The sequence below is a fragment of the Helianthus annuus genome, chromosome 7, assembly GCF_002127325.2.
Source record: "Helianthus annuus cultivar XRQ/B chromosome 7, HanXRQr2.0-SUNRISE, whole genome shotgun sequence".
Lineage (NCBI taxonomy): Eukaryota > Viridiplantae > Streptophyta > Magnoliopsida > Asterales > Asteraceae > Helianthus > Helianthus annuus.
This window is the reverse complement of record NC_035439.2, coordinates 135338706-135355267: the sequence shown is the minus strand read 5'-3', so window position 1 is coordinate 135355267 and position 16562 is coordinate 135338706. Positions and strand designations below refer to the sequence as shown.

The 16562-nt window shown below is 34.8% G+C and overlaps 3 long non-coding RNA genes and 1 pseudogene across 5 annotated transcripts; all 4 read right to left on the bottom strand.

Moving 5' to 3' along the window:
• Nucleotides 1-1019: 1019 nt before the first annotated feature.
• Nucleotides 1020-3298, bottom strand: LOC110868724 (annotated as a pseudogene).
• Nucleotides 3299-3723: 425 nt separating this feature from the next.
• On the bottom strand, nucleotides 3724-6487 carry LOC110868723. 2 transcript variants are annotated; one of them, XR_004862807.1, is made up of 5 exons: nucleotides 6370-6487; nucleotides 6177-6273; nucleotides 4272-4359; nucleotides 4042-4147; nucleotides 3724-3911 (listed from the first exon to the last, which is right to left on the bottom strand). It is a non-coding gene; the product is annotated as an uncharacterized LOC110868723 (long non-coding RNA). The 2 variants fall into 2 exon arrangements; XR_002552693.2 differs by having other exon boundaries at nucleotides 3727-3911; nucleotides 4042-4132.
• Nucleotides 6488-8941: 2454 nt separating this feature from the next.
• LOC110867371 lies at nucleotides 8942-9765 on the bottom strand. 2 transcript variants are annotated; one of them, XR_002551550.2, is made up of 4 exons: nucleotides 9528-9765; nucleotides 9313-9368; nucleotides 9082-9127; nucleotides 8942-8998 (listed from the first exon to the last, which is right to left on the bottom strand). It is a non-coding gene; the product is annotated as an uncharacterized LOC110867371 (long non-coding RNA). The 2 variants fall into 2 exon arrangements; XR_004862808.1 differs by lacking the exon at nucleotides 9528-9765 and having other exon boundaries at nucleotides 9313-9456.
• Nucleotides 9766-13054: 3289 nt separating this feature from the next.
• On the bottom strand, nucleotides 13055-14041 carry LOC110867370. Its single transcript, XR_002551549.2, has 3 exons — nucleotides 13958-14041; nucleotides 13450-13506; nucleotides 13055-13358 (listed from the first exon to the last, which is right to left on the bottom strand). It is a non-coding gene; the product is annotated as an uncharacterized LOC110867370 (long non-coding RNA).
• Nucleotides 14042-16562: the final 2521 nt, after the last annotated feature.

Sequence of the window (16562 nt, the reverse complement as noted above, 5' to 3'; positions counted from 1 at the left end):
TTATATATATTTTAGTTTATTGTTGTCATCAAGAGGGTTTTTAGCTAAATATTTGTTTTTATTTAGACCCTAAAAATTGGTTAAGTCAGCATTATGAGGCGGGCGCAACAATTTACAACGCGATACTCATTTTTGTCAATTTATCAGTCCTCTCGTGATATGTTATTATGTGAAATGAACACTACCTTAGTTCTTAATGACTCTTTCTGATGCATTCCCGTTATGCCATAAACTAATTTTCGGTAGCACACCCATTTTCCCACTTTACAAATCATCTTAACGTTGACTGAGTTAACCATTGTCGCTGGGTAAGATCCGAACCACCAAACACCACCACAGTTCCATTATTGGTGGCTTATTCCACCACCAGCACTCACCCAGCCCCTACATTCACTCTGTTTTTACTTATAAATGTGTCGATTCGATTTATTTTTAATATCTAATATGTCTATGACTATCAACATATCATACAATTCTAAATAAACTCATTCTTTTATAGTAAACTACTATACAATCTCTGCTGGGAAAAAACCTTTCAGTTGTATCAAGAGTAAAGATTATACATTCAATAGATGTTTTGTCTAATAAGAAAACAATAGATGCAACTGTTGGAAACTAAAAAAATGGCTAATAAGAAAACAAGAGATGTAACTGTTGGAAAATGGGAAAACAAAATAATTACTAAAGAGCTTTCAAAAATGAAACAGCGCAATGAGTCAAAGGGCCGGCTCATCGGTTTGGGGGCACAAAATAGATAAAAAAAAACGGGGGCACTTTTTTTATTAAAAAATTGTAATATAGAGTGAGTTGGTTAGTTGAAACATTTTGCTAATGGGTCAAAACAAATGAATAAACTAATATATAAAAAGAGCACAACCTGGAATTTGGAAGACTACATGTACCAATACATTGATCAATTTTATTTCTCCGGCTGATTTCGAGTTTTCTACATGCATACATAGTGCAAGACTAAACATATACAAAATCATTTACACAGTAAAAGATATAAGCCACAGTAATAATAACTGAAAGGTTGTTGGTATAAAAAAGAACCAAAGTATCAACGGTCAAAACAAATGAATAAATAATATACAGAATTGAAAAGCTATAATTGTACCATTGTTGCAAACCATGTCCAGAATCTTGGTTTAAAGAGTGTGCCTAGGTGTTGTAAATTTGCAGTCATTGCACATATACGTAATACGTAGGATGGCTGCGTTCGATGCGGTTGCGCGGGCTGCAGCGTTGTGGTTGTGCTCGCTGCGGCATTGGGTCGGGCTGGCTAGGGTTGTGCTCGCTGCGCCGATGTGGCTGCGTTCGCTAGGACAAAACGCGTTACAAAGTGCCAACCACTGGGACCCATACATTTTAACTCGTTAACAATCCAGGCCCGTACATCCTGACCCGTTACGATCCAGCTCCATACGTTTTGTTTAACCTGTTACACAACCATCTATTCATACCTGCAGACCAGCTCCGGCCAAAAAACGCAAGTCTGAGTTCTTTAATTTGGAAAACATCTCGGTATCTTACAGATTCCTGCCTCTGCGTTCTTCCTCTAACACAACAGAAAGGTGTTGAAATTCATCGTTTAACCAATCTGGATCATAAATCTTTGAAAGCGTGGAAATTGCCTCGGAACTACTTTTCTACATAATAGAAAAATATATTTTAAAAAATATAGCATAGACAAACAAATGAATGTAAAACGGTTCATAATATCCATAAAACGCAAAATAGTTTACATTCTTGTAAAGCCAACATGGCGACTCAGGCAAAAACAACATCAACGCAAACTGAAGAATAGCGGGTACCGCGGCGATTCCAAGCATCCATCGCCATGTTCCACGAACCTATCAAGAAAAATACGAATAAGGCCATACAGGTCAACAAAGATTATGAAATAATATAGCTTTAAAAAGTCCCACCTGTGTGAAACGGAGATTAACGAGGTACCATAGAAACTAACCACCGGTGATCATAAGCACATTGGTGCTTACAAGACCACCGCGTATTTCCGAAGGCGCTGCTTCTGCAATATACATCAGAGCGGTAACAGAAGCTATACCGACACCCAGCCCGACTAATAAACGATCGAATATAAGCATGTATGGTTCGGGTGCAGCTGCCATCACAAAAGATCCAAGTGCGAAAATTACATTAGAAATAAGCGTAGCACTTTTGCGACCTTGAACGCCGTTTAACCACCCACCGGCTACAGCTCTAATCATTGCATCGAGTAAAGCCATGCTAAGAATTGTCTCCGGCGTATAACATACATAATTTAAAAGGTCAAAGATTGAAGCAAAGGGCCAAGAGTTAAGTAACTGATAACTGATATTGCACCTGTAAGAAGTTGCTTTGATCAACAGCCTCGAAGTCATCACGAATGTACAGAAGGGCTCCTGATATGACTCCTGAAACAAATTTTTAAATGTCAAAAGAGTAAGCACGATTACATTGGGTGAATTATTCATTATGCACAGGTATCTACTGATCAAAAACAGGAAAGTTGCATACAGTTAAACCCTATGTTCGATTAAATCGCGAACAATTCTCATCACATGGCCTTGTAAATCAAACTGTTTGGTCCACAGCAGCATATTTGGGTTGTGCTTTTACCTCAATCGGGTCAAATATACTTTCTATGTTAGAAATTATTACCTTTCTGCATCAAACTATCAAACTGATATAATTTGTGGATCAAATCTGCAACATAAATAAGCTAATAATAACCATAAAAAGTAAACTAAGTGTGTTTGAAACATAATCAGGTTACCTTTTTGTGCATATGGCCAACTCTACCTGCTGGAAGTAGACAGTATCAGGTGAATTATCATGTATTGCGTTGGAGCAAATCAACTACACATCCGACTGCAAACACAAGAAAAATTTCAAGAAAAAATACGCAGATTAATTAAAATATACAAATGCCTAGCAATAGCAATGTATACATACATATATGCAAATATAAGAGTGTGTGCACACAATATTGCAAGAAATAGAAAGTGTAGAATCAACATGCCAAATTTCATAGGTTACGCAAGAACCCAACATTTATGTTATACCATATAGAAAAAGAAAAAACAAGATCTTGCGGTATTGATAATATAGAGTCATCATACGACAATTTCTATTAACGAGCATACAATTAGACCCATTTATCGAAAAAACAACATCATACTGAACAGGAGAAACATATACACAAACATTCAACAATTGAAGCATAACAAACCAACACACATTACGCACCTCCAATTCTTCCAAATTTGAGTAAAGTCCCCCAACAAGTTTGCTCACTACTAGAAAAAACACCTTTCTTGACATGCATTGCGTGTCATAAAAGGGTCTTTATGACACGCAAATGCGAGTCCTTGATTGAGGAGTCATAAAATTAACATGACATGCATTTGTGTGTCATGTTTTTATGACACACATTTAATGACACGCATTCATGACACACATTCATGACACACATTTTATGACACTCATTTTATGACATCTTTTAATGACACTCATTTTATGACACTTTTTAATGACACACGTTCATGATAAGCATTTATGACATATACGTATGACATTCATTTACGCGTGTCATGCTTTTAATTGTATAATTTTTTTTATAAAATTACTAATTTGCCCTGCATACATGTATAATAACGAAAACAATAAATCTTTTTCATAAAACAAATACAATATATATATACCAAAACAATCCATTACATAATCATTTGTCAAGTATACTACAAATATTTTAACGTTAACAAAAAAAAAAGAATTGTTTGTCAATACATTATAAACACCTAAAATACGATTTGTCACTTAAAAATAGAGGTAACCGCATAAGTCGACCAATCTTCGCGAATGCCATCCATATCCGCAGCCGAGTATTCCTCTACTCCTTTCCCAACCTGAGACAACAATTAAATAAAATAAATAATAAAAATCAGAATTTAATCCTAATATATGAATTTAAGAATTTGTCTGGATATATAAGTACATATTTCTCTAATATACAGACTAAAATATGCCTAAACTTACATTATCATTGTCAAGTATTTCAACTCCATCATAAGCTATCTCCTTCATAAACTTCATCAGTGTGGTTCTTTTACGCATCCGCTTAAGAAGACTAGAAACAGAAAAGCTTTAAAAAGTGAAACTACTAGAATACCATCTGTTCCATTAGGATAGCTTACCACTGGTGGATGATCACATTGATTGCATGTAACAAATATTAATGCAATTCATATATACACAATATAAGTTACCTCTTTGGACACCAAGTTGATCTGAGAATGACCCAGACTGCATAAACCGGACATGCCAGAAGTTCTTGAAAATCAAAGGTGGAACTTCCTAAGAGATTGAAGCAAAATAAAAAAGAAGTTTAGCATAAAAAAAATCTACTCCAAAACAATTTTCGACAATTTATAAGAGAAGGGTTGATTCAAGTTTATATGGAGGTTGCAGGTTCAAGTCCCACAAGTGAAAGGATTAAAAAAAATTAAGAAAAAAAAAGATAAACCTGATTAGCAGTCCAATTTTCAAAAACATTAATAGTCCGAAATCTCATTAATGAAATTAGGGGGCAAAGGAGCCAAGCCACTTGAGCTCGGCTAAAAAAACTCAAAACAAGCCAAACTTAAACAAGCTCAGGCCTAAAAACAAGCTCGTTTAGCAAACGAGCCTGACTTCGAGCTTCGTTAATCGAACTTAAGCCGGTCCGCGAGGTAAATGCATCGTAATGATTCTAGACACCATAGTTATAACTTATATCTTTCTTGAGCTTAATTTCCTGCCACTAAAAACTTGAAGAAATATAACCTAACCTCAATGAAATTAAACTCAGATGAATAACAGAAATTTGGACCTCAAATGTTAATTTTTTATGCAGACTGTGATGTATGTGCTCACAGGCATGGCAAACTAATATTCCATTGTTTTTTGTCAAGGCCAATGTTTAGGCAACGGGCTCAAATATTACATACAATTTAATATGAATGGCAATTGATCTAAATAAAATTCTATAAAATTAACATAAAGAAACATTACATATCTTAAACGGGTCATATTCAAATGTTTGTTGAAAAGTAAGACATATCTCAATAAGTTCATACCATGCCACTTATCGGTTGTGAAACTTATAAATATTTATTTAGGTACATCAATTATTTCAGACAACATAGGAATTATATTAAATTAAAATACATCAACTCTTTCAAACAACATAGGAATAATATTAAATTAAAAAAAGAAGACACCTATCACAAACTTAAGGTGCGCAATTTAGGGTGTACGGGGTGGTCGCGGCAAGGGGTGCGGCAAGCCCCTTTGCCGCTCGGCAAACACCGCCGCCACCAATATTTGCCGCACGGGGAGGAGATCTTTCGGGGAAAGCTTGCCTTATGCTATGCTTAACCAATGAGATATTTTGTTTTGTTTTTTTTTTAATGGTTTGGGGGAAACCACCCCTATGTTTTTTGGGTAAGAGGGAAGAATGAAAGGGGAGATGACATGGCATATTATAATTGAGTGGGTGAAATTTTCCCCCGAACTCATTAGGCATGCACCCCCTTACACCCTTAGAAACTATTTGTTTCACCCAACTGCTAAAAAAAGAGTCATTTTAAAGAACACCTTGTGTGCAAAATAAGTTCTTTTAATTCATTCAAACATCTTTAACAAAAAAACTAATGATCACTATTCATGGCATATGCTACAGTTCTGTTGCAATGCTTTCACGAAAGTATGCAAACCAACTAAAAAACAAAATACAAAATCACAGAAACTAAATTGAGAAGCACAATTGTGATTAAAGCTAAGCACCAACTAGAGTTCTTCAATTAACCCTTAAATTCCAAGTAAACACAGCAGGTAAAGTCAAAAAAAATCATAACTAAACCAACAGCTTTTTGTTGTTTCTTTTTTCTGCCATGGATAAACTCTGATCGCTAGTTCTGTAGAAACAAGTGATGCTTCAATGTTGTCACAAACAAGTAAGACTCAACAAAAAGTGAACCATCTACCTTGACTTTATGGATCACATCCATTTGAACTCAATTTATGTATTAAGAATACAGTACCAACAAAACAAAACACTAGATTGAAAAATTAGGGAAAAAGGAAAATTACTCCATCAAACGTCCAGTGGAGTTCAGGTACGCATAACTCACCGTAGTTCCCATCAAACGTCCAGTAGAGTTCTCGTACGCATAACTCCGATCAAGACTCTGGTGACCATCGATGAGCCTTTGATCTTGGGCTTAATTCCTGCAAAATTCAAACCAGATCTTACGTTAATGAGAAGATTAAACGGAGACTGAATGATGATAATAACAATAGTAGATAAATAACGGAATTGGAGACCGGAGAGGTAGCCGACGGTGACGTTGTTGGAAAAGGTGAAGATGGTTAGAGCTGATGTGAAGATGGTAGCGGTAGGCGCTAGGGTTTTCAACTAATGCAGAAAGATATGTGTATTTGTGTTATTAATTAACTGGGGGATTAGAAATGAGAAGTATTATGATGGATTTTGGGAGGGGAAAGAAAATTTAGGCAGAAAATATAAAAATATGAGCGGGAATTTAAAATTTTCATGTGGGAAATTAAGTTGGGGATTATATTCGAAGCAAACGAGTCGAGCTACTCTAGTTCGGCTCCAAACAAAAACTTGAAACGAGCCGACCTTAAAATTAATATGAGTTTAGCTTATCGATCTCAAGCTGGTTTGCGAGCCTTCACGAGCCCACCGTTTACATATTTTTCAATTAATATATTAAATATATATTTAAACAATAATAATAATAATTGCCACTTGTAAAATATATTAAACGATCCGAACCCGAGCTTAGGCCGAGATCCAACTTCAAAAACTACCTACAAGCGGAATTCAAAGCTTATAACAAAAGGTACATGCATACACAGTGGCGGAGCTAGCCCATTGGACATAACAATACATATAATACCTATATTTATATACTATTTAACATTCCTTGATGGGGAACTTGTGTTCATTCGTCATAGTGTTAGAATAACATCACCTAAGACATAAGACTTGTTACGATTCTAGTGAGTTATTTAGATGATAGGGTGATATTACATTAGACTAAATATGCGTCTGACATACTACAAAAGTTCAGCATGGGATGTTCAAATTTTGCCATAACGCCGATAGATGTGAACGTAAATATGCGTCTGACATACTACAAAAGTTCAAGTATAAAGAAGATTGATTCGTATGGCAAGAAAGGGAGGTACGGATAGTCTCGGAGGGGCGGTTTGGAGGAGACTAAATTGGAAGGGCTAAACTGGAAATTATGATTAGAGATAATTAGGTTAATTCAGTCTAAATTATTTATGTTTATACGTATGTTTTGTCTAGTTTATTTAGAATAGGATTAGTTCCTTGTGTGGCAAGTTAGAATAAACTACAAATAGGGATAAGGTTTAGTTTTCTATTCATGCTCTGTAATTTGTTTCCAGTTTTAATTAAAAAGTGTGTTTAATTAAACCTTGTGTTCCTATTAAATCTCGGCTCCCAGTTAACACGGAACTGGCGGTGGTCCTCCCCGCCCACACCCAAGGCCGCCCATGATAAAAAGTAAATGTCATCGGAGGTATGTACTAATCAAACATGGCACACACAATGTGCCATTGAAGATCTAAATTAGTGGCACAAAAGTAAAATGTCATTAAAAGTGTGTGCCAGTAAATGGCTTTTTGTTTGTAGTGTTATACTAGATAAGCGCTTACATTATATAAGAAGTGATGACAACATCGGTCAGCTCGGTGAATGTAAAAACCGCTTCAAAATCATCACAGTTTAAGTATAAGTAACTATCATGCGCAAATAGATTCAATAGTAGTACTAAGCTAGCCTCTTGAATGATATCAATAGTGAATGCAATATGAATAGTATGAAATCTGAATATTTGCAGACTCAATGGTCATATCGTTGTTATGTAGAATAGGCTAACCATAAACTATAAACTGCATATATACTTGGACTCCATTGTTATGTAGATCCTAATTGTAACGAAGAACAAAAATTGTGCCCGAATCGTACCGGGTAATGCGAATTGAGGAAGTCAGTAGGAGCAAAAGGGTGGGATGAGAAATCATGAGAGACCGGTGAGAACATCGCCTCGTCGATAGGGTACCTTCCAAAACCAACACCAAATGGCATGGCCATCCCAAAACCACTAGACGAGACTAACTGTAGCGAGCTTGAACCTAAAAACAAGCTCGTTAAGTAAACTATCCCGAGCTCAACCCAACTCATGAGCCTAAACCAGACATTGTTAGTATAATTTTTAATTAATATATTAGATATATATCACTTTTCATAAATCCGTACATTTTTTTCTCTTTAACAGTTTTCAAGTTTTTCCCATGATTTGCTATTGGAAATTAACCGTTATGTCCATATTAAATAAACAATAACTGCTAAAGGAAATTAACCCTTATGTTTATATAATGTTTTTTTATGACGCTAAAAAGACGACACACAAAAACAGTTCCATAAATTTATTAAATTTTGTACAAGCATGACATTTTTTTCTTGACACGGATTTAAAATGTCATAAAATAAGTGTGTGTCATTATTCGTGTGTCAAGATAGATCTTGTTTTTTATGACGCTAAAAGGATGACACACAAAAATGTGTGTCATAAATATATTGAATTTTGTAAAACCATGACAATTTTTTTCTTGACAGGCACTTTCGAATGTCATAAAATGAGCGTGTGTCATTGTTTGCGTGTCAAGATAAATCTTTTTTTCTTTATGACGCTAAAAACATGACACACAAAAAAGAATGTCATAGATTTATTAAATTTTGTAAACCATGACATTTTTTTCTTAACATACGCCTTTGAATGTCATAAAATATGCGCGTGTCATTGTTCGCGTGTCAAGAGGAGTGTATTTTCTAGTAGTGGCTCCTAACAGTACCAAAATCCATAGGGTGCTTAATAATATCATGGTAATCAGGGAGCTGCATACAAACAAACCTCTTCATATATAAGTAACTAAAACAAAAACAATGTATGACACTTGGAAACTATCGAAACAACGCACCTCATTCGGATCAACAGGTTCAGAGAAATCGACATGAGTATCCTTCCTGCAGAACAGTTTAAATAAGTAAATAATCATAAATAAAGCTCTCTAAATCAAGAAATCGTAAAAGCAAATACAACATCAATAAAAACCGTAAAGCATCAAAATAAGAAAAAAGTGAAGCACAGACAAATGTATAAATTGATATTGGATAGAGTCGATTTGAATCAGAATCGTGGAAACTCTAACCTTAGATCGCTGAATCTGTAACATCATTGATGATGATGATCCCATCGTTGGTCTTCCTGCAGAGAAAAACGGCTGAAGCAATTAGGGTTTTAAACGGCTGAATGTCTTCATCACCCTAACAAACCCCTCTTCGTCTCCAATGCTAGTGCTGGATGGATAAATTCAAGAGAGGATTTGAACACAACAAAAAAAAAATCAAAACAATAGAAGCATACCTCTGTTTCGATTGATTTCTCTAAAAAAAATGCGACATTTGATTCGTTTAGGGTTTGGAGAAAAAAGCGACGGTGGTGATGTTTGATTTCCAGATCTGATGTCTTTTTTCGATGCAGGGTGAGGCGGAATGATGTTTTTCTTCAATGATTTACGGATGAATCGAGAGAGAGAGGAGCAGATCCAGATCTGATTCACATGGGATTTGAGAGAGAGAGAGAGAGAGAGAGAGAGAGAGAAGAGGCGTGTTTGAATTTTGAAATGTTGGATCTGGATTTGGGTTTGTTTGTAAGGTTTCAGTGAGCGGGAAAAGGGAAAAGGGTATTGTTGGAAAGGTAATGAATATTGTGCTTTTAAGGGTTGTACAACATGCATCAAGGGTGTTTTAAGGAAATTTTTATGGACTTTAGGTAGTCCCTTGGATATGCATTATAAAGTAGTATAGATATATATATATATAAGGAGAAGATCATGCGAGAACCACCTCTTATTGTGAGAATCGCGAGAACCAATGTGAACACACCAAAAATGCCTAAAAATAGCTAAAAATCACACAAAAATTTTTTTTTTTAATATTTTTTATATAAAAATCGCTACTTTTCGAAGTCAAAATTTTTTTTTTTAATTTTAAAAAAAAAAAATTTTTTTTGGCCACTAAAAGTAGCGATTTGAGCATAAAAAATATTAAAAAAAATTTTAGATTTTTTTTTTATTTTTTTAGGTTTTTTGGGGGTTTAGTTTTTAGCATTTTAACTTGGGGGGGTGGTGGTGGGGGGGGGGGGGGGTTTAGGTTTTTTTAGGTTTTTTTGGGGGTTTTAGTTTTTAGCATTTAGCTTTTCGGGGGGGCGGGGGGGTTAGGTTTTTTTTTTTTTTTGGGGGGGGGGGGGGTGGGGGGTTTAGGTTTTTTGGGGAGGGGGGTTAGGTTTTTTTAGGTTTTTTTTAGCTATTTTAGGTTGTGTTCACATTGGTTCTCAAGGTTCTCACAATAAGGGTGGTTCTCGCATTAGCCCCTCCCTATATATATATATAGGGCTTGGTTAGATAAGAAACCCCTTCTTTTTAAGAAAACTATGGAAACCCATTCTGAACCATTGATTAGCTTACATCTAAGTTGATCAAAGGCCATGATTATTTTGGTGTTAATAAAAATAAAAGGAAGTACAAAAGACTGCCAACTTGTACCATCCAAGGACATTTTCGGTAGGTAACATAAACATCAAATCACCATAAAAGCTTCTCTTTCTCTTACCTCTTTCTCTTTCCTCTTTCTCTTTCCCATTTCTTCTTCCCTGATCTTGAAGACAACCATAGCCACAACCATAAAAGCTTATCCGGACGGTTTGAAGACCCTTCTTCGTGTTCAGGTGTTGTTGATTAGAGAAACAATAACCTTTAGAGAGAGAACGATGACAAGATAAATGTTTTTAGAGAGAGAAAGTTGATGTTTTAGAGAGAGAAACAACAATCTTCATCATGTTCATCTATAATCTTTATTTTTTTAGAGAGAGAGAGATTTGAATGTTCAAGTGTGTGTGAGAGAAGAAGGTTTGAAGACCCTTCTTCGTGTTCATCGGACGGGTATAGATCCGGTAAGTGTTCTTGAAATATCATTTCACACTTGATTTTTTGTTGAAATGGTTGTTAATATGTTTTTATGTGCTGAAAGTGTTTTAGTAATGATTAATGGGGTATCCATGGTTAATGTTCATGTATTTTAAATAAATCAAAAACTTTAGGATGAAATTTTGAACGAGTTTTTTTGTTGGTTTGGTTGCTTGTTAGGGGCTTTTGATCTTAACGGTAGCTGTTCTTATGTTGGTTTGGGTTGCTTGTTTGGGTTCATGATCTGAACAGTAAGTGTTTTTTTTTTTTGGTTGCTTGATTCACAGACTCAGGCCCATAACATGTGTTAAGCCCCATGTTAGAATCTTATATAACGTGTGTTAATTTATAGAAACAAACCCATAAAGATATTCAATTGACAAGCTTGATGGATTTAAATAAATCCAAAACTTTAGGATGAGATTTTGAACGGGTTTTTTTGTTGGTTTGGGGCTTTTGATCTTAACAATAATTGTTTTTTTTTGTTGGGTTGCTTGATTTACAGAGACAGACCCATAACATGTGTTAAGCACCTGTTAGAATGATATATAATGTGTGTTGATTTACAGAAACAGATCCATAAAAGATATTGAATTGACAAGCTGGATGGATGTAGGCGACGTTAATGCGGGAAGTTGAATAAGTCACATCCTTTGGGAAAGATGTCTTCGTTCATTTATAGCATGTGTTGGTGGTTCATGCTGTAACAGAACACCATGATGTAACGTGTAATATGAAACGAGCCATTTATGGTAACACATGTACCGGTAATTTTGGAATATATAATATTGTATTCATGTATAAGCTAGTGGTTTACAAAACACCATGATGTGTATATACTGATCTAACATGTGTTACAATTTGTCTGTTCGGAACATGTAATTGCTTAACATGTGACAAGGGTGAAAACAGTCGACGGGGGCGATGAGTTTAATGGGGAGCTTAGTTAATATCGTAATCTTGTTGTAACCCCACTTGTATACATATGATAACATGTAAGCATCCATTATAACCCGACTTGTATTCATGTATATGAAAGTGGTTTGCAAAACACCATGATGTGCATATACTGACCGTAACACGTGAACAAGTTAACATGGAACATACAAGTTAATATCGTAACACCGTATACCTGAATCAAATGTGTTAAGCCTCTGTTATACCTGAATACATGAGTATAAGCTAGTGGTTTCCAAAACACCATGATGTGTATATACATACTGTAACATGTGTTAAAGTGACTGAAAATGTATAACGTGTGTTAAGCATCTATTATAACGTGTGTTAAGACTTCCATAATGGATGAATAAACTACAATAGTAACTTAACAACAACAGAGTAAACATGATATAACGTGTGTTAAGCCTCTATTATAACATGTGTTAAGACTTCCAGAATGGATGCATAAACTTCAATAGTAACTGTGACAGTAGAGGTACAAATACTGGCGCCTCCACCATTATAATCTTGTTGTAACCCGACTTGTATTCATGTATATGAAAGTGGTTTGCAAAACACTATGATGTGCATATACTGATAGTAAAAACGTGTACAAGTTAATATGGAACATACAAGTTAATATCGTAACACCGTATACCTGGGATAAAATGTGTTAACCCTCTGTTATAATCTTGGTTTAACCTAACATGGTGTCATGTATAAGCTATTGGTTTCCAAAACACCATGATGTGTATATACATACTGTAACATGTGTTAAGCGACTGAAATGTATAACGTGTGTTAAGCATCTATTATAACGTGTGTAAAGACTTCCACAGTGGATGAATAAACTCCAATAGTAACTTAATAACAACAGAGTAAACCTGATATAACGTGTGTTAAGCCTCTATTATAACATGTGTTAAGACTTCTAGAATGGATGCATAAACTTCAATAGTAACTGTAACAGTAAAGGTCCAAATACGAGCGCCTCCAACAGAAAATGTGTTAAGTCTAGACCGTTTTAACATCGTGTACTAGAGAAAACAAGAAGAGTCTCACATTACATATTACTAGTAAACAAAAATACATAGCACTAATACGTGTTACGTTGTACATGGGTTTCATGTCACATGTAACACATGCATGTCCTGAAGTTCAAACTATAACACGTGTTAATTGTGTTGTGCTGTAACATAAACATGGTCATGATCCTTAAGCATCTGATCCACGTTTGACGAAACCAACGGACCCGAGAATTGGATCTTGTTTCCCTTGTATCCATCACCATCCTAATAACAAAAAGATAAGATAACCGTTAAGTCGTTAACCACACATAACTATTAACACATTCATAGCCAGAAAATCTAGTAGAATCACCACCTGGTAAGGTAGCTACGGGTTGTAGTAACAGGATATGTCATCTAGTAGAATCACCACCTGGTAAGGATGAAAAAAAAAAGACAAACATTTTATTGAAAATAACATCACCGAAAATCAAAGAACTCAGAAAAAAAACTCAAAAGTAATGAATCTAACATCAAATCTGCTTCAAACCCATATGTTTGAAACACATATAGATCTGAAACAACTAAGAAGACCTGATTTTTGAAGAAAGAAATTGGGCACACAAAAATTTCTTCTTGGTCTTGATTTAAAATTTTTAAATAAACAAAAGAAGCTCTGATTTTAAATCTATCAAATATCATAAAAAGTATAAATTTAAACAAATTACATAAATAGCAAAAAAAACGTGTTTCTCTCACACACATTTGTGCGTATGTTCTTGGTGTCCAGATGAACAAGATGAATATTGTTGTTTCTCTCTCCAAAACATCAGTTTTCTCTCGCTAAAAACAGAATTAAAGATGTGATGAGAGCAACACCTTACTTTCTTTTCTTGAAGAGCTTCGATAATTGCTTCGATCCTCAGATTTGGTGGCTTCAATAGAAAGTAATGAGTATAAGATCTACCTGGCGACATTAACGGGTTATATGATGGATTTGTCTCAATGGACATTAATGGAGAAAGGAATAAATGAAGAAGTAAATTGTAAATGAAGATGTGCAGGACATTAATGAAGGTCTTTCTTAGAAATGAAAATGATAGATATGGAGTTAAAAAGATACATTGGGAAGATAAATGGGTAATAAATGTTGTCAAATCATAGTAGACAAAAGTCAAGTTATCTTTTAGAGTTAGGTAGTATAATGTTGAATTTACCAAAGTGCCCTCAAAAGCAAAAAGAAAGATGGAGATGGCTGGGACACGTGGCAAATTGTAGGCCTTGTAATGGGTTTTCAAAGTTTTCTCAAAATAAGGGGTTTTCTCTAGAGCATTATCCTATATATATATATATATATATATACACATATATGGCCGCTAAAATGAAATCCACCCCCAGTTAAGAGAACCACGAGAACCACTTTCCAACCATTGATCTTGGGAGATGGATGGATGGAATTAAAAGTAATAAAAACAATATTAAATTATCTTTGTCTTATTATGTTTTTAATATTTTAATGTTAAAAGGATAGTTTAGTAAATTTGCTTGTTTTGTCTTTATTGTATTTATTGTTTTTTATTACCTTTTATTAAATTAATTGTTTTAAATTATTATTAGATTTTTTAATTAAAAACATTTTAAAATCTGAATTTTTTTACAAAAAAAAAAACAATTTTTTTCAACATTTTTTTACAAAAAACGTTTTTACGAGCCGTTTTTTACGCCCCGTTTTTTACGCGTTGTTTTTTCGCCTAGTTTTTTACTCCCCGTTTTTACGCCCGAGATTTTTACGCGCCATATTTACGCCCCGTTTTCTAGGATCCGTATTTACGCGCCGTTTTTTACGCTCTGTTTTTTACGCGCCGTTTTACGCCCGGTTCTAATTCACCGTTTTTACGCCCCGTATTTATGCGCCCATTTTTTACTCCTAGTGTGACACGCCATTTTTTTAACGCGTCGTTTTTAACGCCCCTTTTTTACGTCTCATATTTACGCGCTGTTTTTACGCCTCGTATTTATGCACCTTTTTATCACCCGGTTTTTTTGCGGGCCGTTTTACGCCCCATTTTTTACGCGCTGTTTTTTATGCCCCGTTTTTACGCGCCGTTTTTATGCCTGATTTTACGCGCCGTTTTTTACGCTCGGTTTTACGCGCCGTTTTTAACCCCCGGTTTTACGTGTCGTTTTTTAACGCGCCATTTTTACGCCCCCGTATTTACGCGTCGTTTTATCACCCTGTTTTTTACGAGCCGTTTTTTACACCCGTTTTTACGGGCCGTTTTTTACACCCCGTTTTTCACGTGCGGTTTTTACGGGCCGTTTTTTACGCCCCGTTTTTTCGCCGCGTGTTTACGCGCCGTTTTTTTACACACACGTTTTTAAACTTTTTTTTACAACAAAACTTTTTTACAAAAAAACTTTTTTACAATTTTTTTTACAAAATTTTTACGAAAACTTTTTTACGGTTTTAACCTTTTTTTACACACACGTTTTTAAACTTTTTTACATTTTTTACGAAAACCTTTTTTAAGGTTTTAAACTTTTTTTTTACAAATTTTTTTTACAATTTAAAAAAAAAACTTTTTTACAAAATAACAAAAATTTATACCAAAACTTTTTTACGGTTTTAACTTTTATTACAGAGGTGATGAAGATGATGAATTCTTCATCAGGTAGAGAGAGAGAGATGAGAGGATGAGAGTTTCAAAAATATGAAAAGAGAGAAATTGAAAAGACTTTAAAATGGGACTTTAAAGAGGAGAGAGAGATGATTTGATGGTTTTGATTAAATTACTATATTACCCTTTTGGTTGTCATTATCTGACTGGTGGAGAGCGGTTCTCGCAACTGGGGATGATTTTCGTTTTAGCGACCCCATATATATATATATATATATATATATATATATATATATATATATATATATATATATATATATATATATATATATATATATATAGAGTTAGGTTCCTGTAAAAAAGGCCCAAAGTGTGAGAAATGTAAGAAAGAATATCAGCCATTAGATCTTTTGATCTAATGCTTGAGATCAATAGGGACCAAAATGTAAAATATTTATATTAATGTGGATTGAATTGAAATATCTAGGGGCAATTGTGTCTTTTTATCTTCATTTTGTAAATTAATTCAATCCAAAATCCCTGCAATTTTGTTCTCTCTCTATCATACATTCCTAATTTCTCTCTTTCTCTCTCTTTCTTCTTCCATATTCAGAACATAATCCCTGCAAACATCACGAATCTGAAGATACACTGGTACAGATCGTTACCAGATCGAAATCGACAAGCCGATCTACGACACCGTAGACGACGATGAGTACGAGAGCCTCGTGGCCAAACGGCAAGAAGATTACCGAAGCTTTATCATTGACGATGACGGTTTAGGTTACGCAGACGAAGGAGAAGAGGAGGATTGGACTAAATCCGGCGTCGTTCCGTCGTCTGAAGAGGAATCGGAAGGTGAATTGGAGAA